Source organism: Garra rufa, chromosome 25, assembly GCF_049309525.1.
Source record: "Garra rufa chromosome 25, GarRuf1.0, whole genome shotgun sequence".
NCBI lineage: Eukaryota > Metazoa > Chordata > Actinopteri > Cypriniformes > Cyprinidae > Garra > Garra rufa.
The window spans coordinates 12,675,991-12,688,315 of NC_133385.1; positions in this window are offsets into that span (position 1 = coordinate 12,675,991).

Here is a 12,325-nt window from a genome sequence, read left to right on the forward strand (position 1 = left end):
TTGTTAATATCGCAGAACCCTATTAGAAAGTAAAAAAAAATGCATTTATTTGAAATAGAAATCTTTTGTAACATTACAATTGTTTGTGCACACCAAAAGCCAAACAAATATTAACATCACATTAATTGCCCTAGATTACTCGTGGGATGCATTTTTTGTCAAATTATTGCATGATAGAAGAGTGTCTTGAGGCACATCAACAACAACATGTCAAATGTTTTAACTAGCCCAGAAGACACGCTTTCAGGCAATATGTAAAGCCAGAAAGCTCAAAATAAAATCTGAATAAATCTGATTTTGAATGAATCATTTGAGTCAATGATTCAATGATCCATTCCCTTGCTTTGTTTTCAAATGAATCAGCCATTTGAATTAATCTTTCAAACTGACAAATCATTAAGAAAGGAACTTGCTGCCACCTACTGGTGGTTTTAGTGTTATTTATTTATTTTTATCCATGACAGGCATAAACCAGCCAAGGTACCAGTACAAAAACACACTCAGCAAGATATGCAATTATAGTTATCGAAAGAAACCCAATACATATCAATATTTTTTTTTAATATCGCAAACACTGCATTGTTTCGTTCCCGAATGAAGACACGATTCAGGCGATATGGAAAGCCAGAAAGATCGCAATAAAATCTGAATAAATATGTTTTTGAATGATTCATTTGAATTAATGATTCTATGAGTCATGCCCTTGCTTCATTTCTAAATGAATCAGCCATTTGAATTAATCACTTAAAATTCTGAATCATTAAAAAAGGTACTTGCTGCCACCTACTGGTGGTTTTAGTGTTATTTGTTTATTTATTTATTTTTATCCATGACAGGTATAAACCAGCCAAGGTACCAGTACAAAAAACACTCAGCAAGATATGCAATTATAGTTATCGAAAGAAACCCAATACATATCAATATTTTTTGTTAATATCGCAAACACTGCATTGTTTCGTTCCCGAATGAAGACACGATTCAGGCGATATGGAAAGCCAGAAAGATAGAAATAAAATCTGAATAAATGTTTTTGAATGAATCATTTGAGTTAATGATTCAATGAGTCATTCCCTTGCTTCATTTCTAAATGAATCAGCCATTTGAAGTTATCACTCAAAATTATGCATCATCAAATAAGGTACTTGCTGCCACCTACTGGCAGTTTTAGTATTCTTTTTTCCAATGACAGGCATAAACCCGCATAAAAAATTTAACCTTGCTCTTTTGATTAGTCTTAAACACTTGCTTTTAATGTAAAACACACTAGTAATTGTCCCACAGGTGATGCATAATTAAATATACATATAATATAAATAACATTGATAAAAAAATAATAAATAAAAGCATCAACAACAGAAATAATAATAATAATACTGCTAGTACAACTTCAGGAGCTGTGTGTACAGTACGTGATGTGGTTTTATCTGGGAGATTTATGATACACGCATTGTTCCCAATAGTCTGTAAATGTAATTTAGAATATGTTAGATCTCCTCTGAACCACACAGATACTGTCTGATATGTTTTATTACTTCTTTGTGTGGGCAATTCAATCCTCACCCATTAGATATGAGGAAACATCGCTATTTTGAATTTGTAGGTGTGATTCGAGACAGAGCCTAAACAGTCAGCGACGGTGAAGAAATTCCTCACGGGTTAGAGTGGAAACAGTTGGGAATTGTGGGCTCGTGAGAGGCACAGTGGGGCCGCTTCATCTCTCGATGTCTGCGGGAGTCACTTTCAACATAGTCGGGAGTGTTTTAGTTTTTATCAATAAATGAAATTGTTTACTCTCAGAGTCACACATCAGAGTTTTCTCTCTCAGAATGGCGTCCCAGCTCCAGTGTAGCTCTCATTCAGAGTACAAGTGATCTGGGAGAGAGCATGAACCAGAAAAGCAAACATTAAAGAGCAAGGCCATCCAAAGTGAACTTTGAAAGCATCTGGTTGGGCATATTTTATGTGTGAGCAAGTAGAATATTTATCAGTGTGAATACTAGTTCATGTTGTTTGGCTGGTAGAGTTTGGTGCAAGCAAAATCAAGGTCATGGGTTTAAAACACGCTTATAAAATGTAAAGCTGCGGGAAAAAGTATGTAAACCTTTGGATTACCTGGGGTTTTGTATTCATTTGGAATAAAATTAGCTCTAACATCCATCTGGTGAAACTACTATTTAAGGTCAAAAGTTTACATACACCTTGTAGAATCTGCAAAATGTTAATTATTTGATCAAAATAAGAGGGATCATACAAAATGTTATTTTTTATTTAGTACTGACCTGAAGATATTTCACATTAAAGATGTATGTAGTCCACCAGTTTTTTTTTTTTTTTTTTTTTTTTTTTAGTGATTGTTCATGAGTCTCTTGTTTGTCCTGAACAGTTAAACTGCCCGCTTTTCTTCAGAAAAATTCTTCAGGCCCCACAAATTCTGTGGTGTTTCAGCATTTTTGCTTATTTGAACCCTTTCCAACAATGACTGTATTTGAGATCAGTCAATTAAAGTTTTTGAGATCTATCTTTTCACACTGAGGACAACTGAGGGACTAATATTCAATTGTTACAGAAGGTTCAAATGCTCGCTGATGCTTCAGAAGGAAAACGATGCATTAAAAGCCGGGGGTGTAAACTTTTGAACAGAAAAAAGATTTGCACATTTGCTCTTATTTTGCCTAAATATCATATTTTTTTCATTTAGTACTGGCCTTCAAAATCTACAGAAGATACTGACAAGCTTCCCAGAAGACAAAATAACTTAAATTTACCCTGATCTTTAAATTCAAAAAGTTTTGCATTTTGTATTGACCCTCTTATTTCGGTAAAATAATTAGGCTAACATTTTGCAGATTCTGCAAAATGTATGCAAACTTTTGACCTCAAATGAACATTTCAGACATTACCCCTGGTCTACACTGCACTAAACAAGGCCTAAGTTCATGGAAGGAGCCACTGGTGTCTAAAAAACATTTCTGCATGTCTGAAGTCAACAAAAAAGCACCTGGATGTTACACACAGCTACTGGCAAAACATTCGAAAGTTGAAACCAGTAGACTTGTTTGGAAAAACACACAAGGCTATGTGTGGAGAAAAGAAAGGCACAACACGGTATGGTGGAAGGGCCATCAAGGTTTGGGGCTGTTTTCCTGCCTCAAGAACTGGACAGCTTACTGACATCAACAAAAAAGTGAATTGTTCAGTATCAAGACATTCTGTAGGAAAAGAAAATCTGCCCTCCAAAGCTCAAGAGAGATTGAGCCAGGGCTGGTATTGATAAGTAAAACTATAAAACTATATAAAAAAAAAATGGTTTCTTAAATTGAAATGAAGCTGAAATAATAAAATAAAACAAAATAAATATTAAACTTTAAAATGTCAATCAATAAGTAAATAAAGTCATACTATTACTCAAATAAAAATAAATTGAAGCTAAATGCACTCATTTACATTTTTCCATGCCAACATATCCAACTTCATTTTTCATATTTTGCTAATAGCTTTCTAATTAATTTCTGATTAATTACCAATAGAGCAACATATTGGCTCTGTGTGCACAGTGATGATTTATTGAGTTACTGCAATTAAGAGCCGTCCTTTCTATCCTGTCACATCTGCTGGTGGTCTGATCTAAACATCTTGAGACATTGACAGCTCACAGTGTAATATTTTGGGGCTTTTGTGCTCTTCGTCCCAGACTGTGCAAAGGTGTAAAATGACTCATCAAAGCCGTCACACCTGTCTGTTTTTTTCTCCATCTACCTTTTTAGAGTCAAACTGCACACATACAGCCTCCCACAGACATTCCTGTGGACTGGTCCTCCAGGGAAGCGCACGATACAGGCAAAGTAAAGTTCACAGAAGCCCTAGAGGAGCCACCTGTAGGATGTTTTATGCTAATTCGAGCCATGTCGGACGAACGCTTTCTCCCTCTGCCCTCCCAAGGGAGATGGCAGACATCATCACTGCCTATCACGGTCGCTCTGAGAACTCTTTGCTTTGTGCTGCTGTTGGGCGACTTCTAACACAGCGTGAACCAAACCACAAACCAATTTCCATACAGCTTTTTTGGTATTGCCAGAAATAACTCTTACTGTCATAACTTTTGACAGACTGTCAGTCTATGCAGTAGGGATGTGCTGGTTACATCGCTTTGCCATTAGGTGGTGACAAGTAACTATGTTTAATTGAGTCATTCATTCAACCGATTTTAAAAAAAACATTGATTCATTTAGGAATCTTTATGAGGGAGTCGGTGGTTCATTCACCAATTCGTTTACATATCAGCGGCCATCTTTGTAGTATCCCCATGCAGTTATTTTCTGTAGCAGTAGTTCCCATCGTAGTTCTCTGTATGAGGAAAGACCAAATCTATAAAACTGTTTGTCAAGATTAAGTTTCAACAATTTCACGAGCAATAAAATCTGACAACAACTGTATCATACATTTAGCTTTTTCAGCCCCCCACTGCATAAGCACAACAACAAAAGACCTGCTGTGAGTGTGAGTTCTCTGCTGGAAAAAAAACCCAGCTAAAACCAGCCTAGGCTGGTTGGCTGGTCTTAGCTAGTTTAAGATGGAAGTAGCTGGTTTTAGCTGGTCTCTCAGCCTGCCCAGGCTGAGAAAGTGGCCAAAACCCCTCTAAAACCAGCCTGCTGACCAGCTATGACCAGCTAAAACCGGGCTGGTTCACCAGCTAAAACCAGCCAACCAGCCTAGGCTGGTTTTAGCTGGGGTTTTTTTCACCGGGGTTGCTGTCTGTATTGAATGTGAAGAAATTTTGCAGACCGTTTAGTGAATCAGAAAATACAGCGAAAGTGTATTCTGATTCCAAAATAAATGGCTCTGTATCAACTGGTTCTTTAGCGAATCAAAAACATACAGTGGAAGTGTAGTCCGTTTCCAAAACAAATGACTCTATAAACTGGTTCTTTAGTGAATCAAAACCATACAGCAAAAGTGTAGCCTGATTCCAAAACAAATGATTATATGAACTGGTTCTTTAGAACATAATTTTCATTTCTTTAATGGGGGGCCGGGTCGGTTTATAAAAGAAAATTCCATGGGCCGGACTGACTACTACTATTATTATTATTATTTTATTATGATTTTACCTGTATTTTTTATACCTTTTAATGCTAGAATAGTTTATTATTTTGTTATGCATTTCAAAAGATATACAGGTGCATCTCAAAGTAGAATGTCATGTAAAAGTTAATTTATTTCAGTAATTCAACTCAAATTGTGAAACTTGTGTATTAAATAAATTTAATGCACATACTGGTTCTTTTAATTTTGATGATTTGGCTCACATTTAACAAAAACCCACCAATTCGCTATCTCAACAAATTAGAATAGTCCTATTTCAAAACACTTTTCTGTGAACTATAGTGAGTAAAAAACAATACAGCGAAAGTGTAGTCTGATTCCAAATTAAATGACTCTTATAAACTGGTTATTTAGTGAATCAAAACAAACAGTGAAAGTGTAGCCTGATTCCAAAACAAATGACTATGAACTGGTTCTTTTAGTGAATCAGAAAATACAGCGAAAGTGTAGTCTGATTCCAAAACAAATGACCTTATAAACTGGTTCTTTTTAGTGAATCAAAAGCACACGATGAAACTGTAGTCCTATTTCAAAACAATATTTTCTGTGAACTATAGTGAGTGGAAAAAAAAAAAAAAAAGTACAGCGAAAGTGTAGTCTGATTCCAAATCAAATGACTCTTATAAAGTGGTTCTTTAGTGAATCAAAACAAACAGCGAAATTGTAGTCTGATACCAAATCAAATGACTAAGGCTGTGCAATTAATCGAAATTTGGTTTCATGCTCCTCCATAAAAGCCTAATTTTACATGAAAATCAGCAAAATCATGACTTTCATACAATGGGACGTGCTTGATTTATTAATGTTTCTTTAATGTTGTGTTTTTAATAACGCGTAAGAACTTGTGCTGTTCTGTGTATGCACTCAGAGATGGAGCAGAACACGGACATGTAAAGTTATCTTTTAACTTAAGGTGCGCGCCTAAACGGTCAAATACACACAAATATTTCAAAATGAGGCGCTTGGTGATTATTCATGTAAACCCTTGTCAGTTATGTCTTAAATAATAAACGGTTGAGAATGAAAACAGTACAAAAAAAAACAGTATATTGGATCTGTGTGGCACTTAAAGCTGTAACAAACAATATTCCTTCTGCTGTCTTTGTGCATAATATTAAAGAGAAAAATCACTCACTGTGCTTGAATGAAGGACTTTTGTAGTTTTAATAAGAAACAAAGCATGTTTATTAGTTACAATAATTGAATTTAATAAGAAGAAAATACAGCGAAAGTGCATTCTGAATCCAAAACAAATGACATTATAAACTGGTTCTTTTTTTTTTTTTTTAAGTGAATCAAAAACATACGACGAAACTGTTGTCCTATTTCAAAACAAATGACTACATTTTCACTGTCTTTATTTTTTAAGAGTCACTAAAGGAACCAGCTCATAAGAGTCATTTGTGTTGGATTCAGAATCTTTTGCTGTATTTTCTGATTCACTAAAGAACCAGTTCATAAGAGTCATTTGTTTTGAAATCAGACTACACTTGCACTGTATGTTTTTGATTCACGTGAATCAGAAAATACAGCGAAAGAGTATTCTGAATCCAAAACAAATGACTCTTATGAACTGGTTCTTTTTTGTGAATCAAAACCATACAGCTAGTGTAGTCTGAATTCAAAACAAATGATTGTCTATGAACTGGTTCTTTTAGGGAATCAAAAAATACAGCGAAAGTGTAGTCTGCTTTCAAAACGAATGACTCTTATAAAACGGTTCTTTTTAATGAATCAAAAACATATAGTGAAATGTAGTCTGATTGCAAAATGAATGACTTATGAACTAGTTATTTTTAGGGACAACGAATGACCAGGACCCCGACTTGAAGCAGGAGAGACGAAACTAAAAATAAAACAAAATATTAAAAAAACTACAACAGTCCACTTATGTTCTTTGGATTGTACAAACATCCCACTATTACAGAAGCAGGTGCAGCTGTGTTGGTATATAGATCTCAGCTGCATAAGCCATGATATTAACGTAACACATGTCTGTCTGGATCAGCGAGGCCTCCCGGCATCATAATCCCTTCATCTGCTTGGAGAACATACCTTCTCCCTAAAAACATAATTTCCGCCTGAGAGAAGACGCATATGAATTGATAACAGGATTCCGCACCTCAAACAAGCACTTTATCTCCTTCAGTGCAGAACTCCAGCATACGGGAGAACACGGGAACATTCATTATTTCAATGTCCAGCTTGCTAACGCCTTAGATCCTTATTAATAATACGGGTTAAGAGAGTGCTATATTTCAATTACCCTTCTCATCATGCACAGTCTGAGAGATGTAAACAGTGGGGCGCTGTGCAGATCTGTGAGATCTGTGCACATGAATAATAGAGAACCCAGAGCTGTATTTTCTGGAAGTAAATGAATAAATCAGTCACTTTTAATGTGGCAGCTTTGTATTTCTCATACTTTAAAATGCCTGAAGTTGCCCTTCATTTGACTGTGGTTTACTTTCTTTGCGGATAGAATATCATAGCTCAAACATCTGCTCATTGTTTGGTCATTATAATTTCAAGCTCTTTTGTTGTTCTTGCTTTCATTCATTTAGCATGTCTGGATGCGTCTGCAAGGTATTTCACCAGAGTGTCTCTTGCAGGTCAGTTTTTTGGTGTTCAATGCTATATATGGAATATACATATAATTTTAATTATGAAAAATTAAAACTTACTGGGAAAAATGGTTCAACTGGCAATTTCCAAATCATATTTTCTGACAATTATATAGGCTATAATTACTGGACATGAAACATGTCTACTCCATTTAAAATGATTGCTGTAATTCACAGATTGCTCTGTCTGTGATTGACAGGGCTAGTAAGAAAACGTGACAGCAGGGTTTATGTAATTGCCATTTCCACAAACGCATGTAAACACAATGATGAAGGTTTTATAAAAATTAACTACAAAACTGTCTTCATTTTTTAAGAGCAGGTCATACAGGTTTTCAATCTATATTTTTTTCAGTTGTAATGTAGCTTAAGATGTTAAAAAAAAGAGTGTGCTAAAGATACTGTTTCTCAAAAGAAAGAGTCGACTCAGAATCCTTAACGAGTCGCCCGCGAAATACGAACAGTCTGTCCTGCCCACTTCCGCTAGTTAGTGTGTTTACATAATGTCGAGAAGACACTGTGTTCTGCGCTGTGAAAGCAAGTTTGTTTTCATTGCCGAAAGAAGATGTGAAGAATCAGTGGTTAAAATTATTTTTTCCAACGATAGCACAGCAATACAATTAGAACCTTTTGTTGTGTCTCATTTTACCGAAGACTTCTTCTCCAATCTTGGCTTGTATCGTCTTTGGCTTCTAATCTTCGTTAATTGGACCAACAAGCTCCACCGAACCACAACCTGTAAGTACGATTGATACGCTATGTGTGCATTTTCAAGTGCTCAAAATATCTAGATTTTTGTGCTAATATGTAATGTATATTGTATTGTATATCTAGTGCAGCTTTAGGTTTCCAGATAAACCATTATATTACTGTCTTACTGAAACAGCTCTGATAATTCACGGCGAACATTTCGTTTAATAATAAAGAATGTAACTTAGACATATTTTAGTTTACAAACTGTGTTGTTTTATCAGTTAGTCATGTTAGCATAACGTATCCACCATTATTGTTTTGTTATATGTGTACAGTTTAGCAGCTAAACTTTAGCTGTGGGCACAATTCGCTTGCATAAGTGTTAAGCAAAATATTTTTATGTCATTTTAAGAACGGATTGGAGCATATATTATTGCTACTTAAAACTAGCCTAATCGCGTTTTGAGGGAGGTCCCCTGTTAAATGGGTCATTGGATGCAAAACTCACTCACTTTTACATGTTATTTGAACAATAATGTGTGTTGGCAATTTGTGTACACAAGGACCCTACAATGATAAAAATCCACCCAGTTGTATTTTTTTAATCTTTAAAATTAATATCCCTTTTTAAAATCAGGTCATTCTCAGCTTTTTGTCGGTGTGACGGCACGCAGACAGAGGCCGCTCCCACGATAGTTGATTGACATGAGCACCCCAACTTAGACCTACCCTCACCGAGCTGAAACAGTCTGACTCCGATCGCCATTTTGTGACTCAGGTGCAGGGGAAGACAAGAATGTCTCAGATTGAGCAATTGAGGTGTTCTGTTGTTGGATATAATAATGAACATACGGTAGGAGTTGTCATTTACTCGCAACATCTGAGCCGCTGAAGACGCAGAGGATTATCGTTACTTTCGTTTTTGAAAGTGCGAATCCTTCGTGATGCAGCTTCATCCACAGCAGAAGTGAGCATAAGGGTTTTTATGCATCTTTGCAAATGGCCATACTTAATAATGTGCTAGTTAGCAAGTTTCGCAGCTAAACGCGGCTAAAGTAAACATTACTGCTCATCATCCCACGGCAGAAAGTGGTGGGGCGAGCAGAGCTCATTAGCATTTAAAGGAACATGCTACAGAATAGCTCGCTCTAATAAGGGCTGATTTTTTTTTTGACAAGGTAAAAAGAGTGTTTTTTACACTACCATTGAGAAATTTTAACCAAAGTATGTTATAGACTTCTCATTAAGACCCTAAAGAATCATACCAACTTGTGGAAAATGGGTATCTGATGACCCCTTTAAAATTCACGTTCCGTGGTGTAAAATACACGCTTTTTGTCTGGGTTCCCCTGGTAACTTCAGGTTCCAGAGGCTAAATATAACATTACTGGGGTCCCTTCAACCCACGCATCAAAAACAACCACGGACTTGGCAACACCGATGATAGCGCTCGCTAACTTGCGCAAGTATTCTTCTTTGTGCCAATCACAACAGGCTTGACCAGCTGACCAATCAGAGCAGAGTAGGCTTATGAAAGGGAGGGGTTTGTGGACATTCCACTCAAAGCTGATTCGAACAAACAGTTCGAAATCATTGACAAATAAAATCAGTGAAGGATTATAACATGGTTCACACAGATTCCAGTGTGTGGTTCTTTTCGAACATTTCATTAAAAGAGCCAACTCAGAGTCATTTGTTCACTGGATCACTTAAAATAGATTAACGCGAATCGCGGAACTCCACCCAAATTAACTTCATAAAACCCACATTTTAGCTGCTATTGTACATTGCGAACGTATATAAATAGAATTTTACACATATTAGAATGATAAATCAAAAGAAGTCATTTTGAGAAGCCATTTGATCAGTTGATTCAGTCTTGAAAAGTGTCGCTTCTCCCAGCACATGGCGGAGCCGTAGTTTTCCCTGGAAAATGGGTTTCTACAGTCAGTAGCTGTATCTAAAATGCTCTTTGAGTAGGTAGGCTACTTTTTATAGGTAATTACTTTGCGAGTGTTTTCATGACGCGTCATCAATTGGCCATATTGGCGGAAATTCATGGAAACAATGTCACTGAAACGAATTAAACTTGCATATTTTACTGATTCAGAGTCATGTTTTGGGCTGTACTAATCGGTCAGACCAGGAAAAGCATTTGAAGTATAGACAACCAAAAGTGATAACAAATTAAGGAAAAGAGTGCAAACTGTCTGAGGAAAAAATGGCATTTGTGGTTGGCCAAAATAAACCAGGATTTCCAGTGCAAGAATCTTGACAACATTCGTGTTTGTTCTTACAATTTCTGGTCAGATAGGTGAAATATTATGCTAATATCTTAATACTGCTTGTACTTATCTTTACCACCTATTAACTTTTGTTTGTCAAAATATTGCACCCTTTCCTGCTTACTAAGTCCTTCTCTGTATGATTTAGCAGCTTCCATATGTCTTTTCCATGGTTTAGACAGCATAAATTAGCAGAACAAACATTCAGTAGTACATTAACTGTGCAATCCATACTGTTGTTTACATCCAAGTATCTGCGATATGGCTGCACATTCTGGGGTAACTGACCAAATCATGACGTAAGTGTAAACCCTCTAATGAACCACAAGTCTCGCCCATAGGCTTACTTCAGCATTGAAGAATAAGCTGGATACTGTAAATTTATTCACACTGTGTTTACATTGTGTTTTTCGCCCACAATATAGTAGGTAAATATGCAAATTCGGCTGCAGCCGTTGTTTGTTTTCACCTGTAATGCGTTATTAGATGCTAGCATAGCGTGTAGCTCCAGGAGCTCACGGCTTGGTCTAGTACCCTTATGGCACTGACCGTAGAAAACTAATTAGCTGATGCATTTAATTCCGTCAGAGTCCATGGTGTAATCTATCACGCTTGGGGGAGACAAACAAAATACACTACTCATGCAAATTAAACTCGCAAGAGCTCTGGGCAAATCACTTTATTCTCTTATTCATTTATGTCTTTCCAGCGGCCTATCATGGAAATCTCTTCCTCACTTCGCCGCCCATAATAAGCACAGGGGAAGGTGCTGATTCAATGCTTTGCGATGAAGAATAGATCAGACACGCTTTGATATTCCCTCTGAAATATATCGACTTTTATGGCCCCCTCGGAGTGAATTCCGTGCCATCTGGTAAATGCAGTCGATGCATGTCGGCCAGTGTATTCTGTCGCCACGAAGGCAATAAATGCCCCGCTCAGAGTCATGTAATGTAATGTATGAAGTGCAGTTAGTCATCCTCCACTCTTGCGTGGCTCCGGTGTGAAGCTCATCCTGATTGGTGTAATAGGGTTAAATGCAATATGACAAAGATTACATACTTTTCAGTTTGCTTGTTTCTTTACAACAGTGAAAACTGCATTTGCATAATTGTCGCAGGCTGGGGAATAGCAGAGAAATTGGGATTGAATTATGTTAAGCTGTTTAAATCTTGATTTTTCTTTTTCTTTTAGTAACATATTCATACAAGCTGAATCCAAGCTGCTGCTTGTTTTTAAAGTATTTGTCTGATCCGTAGGTTTTCAAAAGAAGCCTCCTGGAGATGCACAGCATGTTGGAAGCCTTTCTAAAAGAGTTTTTGTTTGGTTAAACAGTTTGAATTAGAATATCAGATCCAAATGTTACATTGAGTTTAGCACGGTTAGGCACAACGCTAAAAAAGACAACAGTTTAATTTTCAGAACAAATAATTCTTATACTTATTAATATAGTTCATTAGCTTGAGGGTTTGTACTTACATGACAGTTTGGTCAGTTACCCGGATGCGTGGCTATATTGGAGATACTCCGATGTAAACGACAGCATGGATTGCACAGTTAATGTACTACTGAATGCATTGTTCTGCTAATTTATGCTGTCTAAACCATGGGAAAGATGTG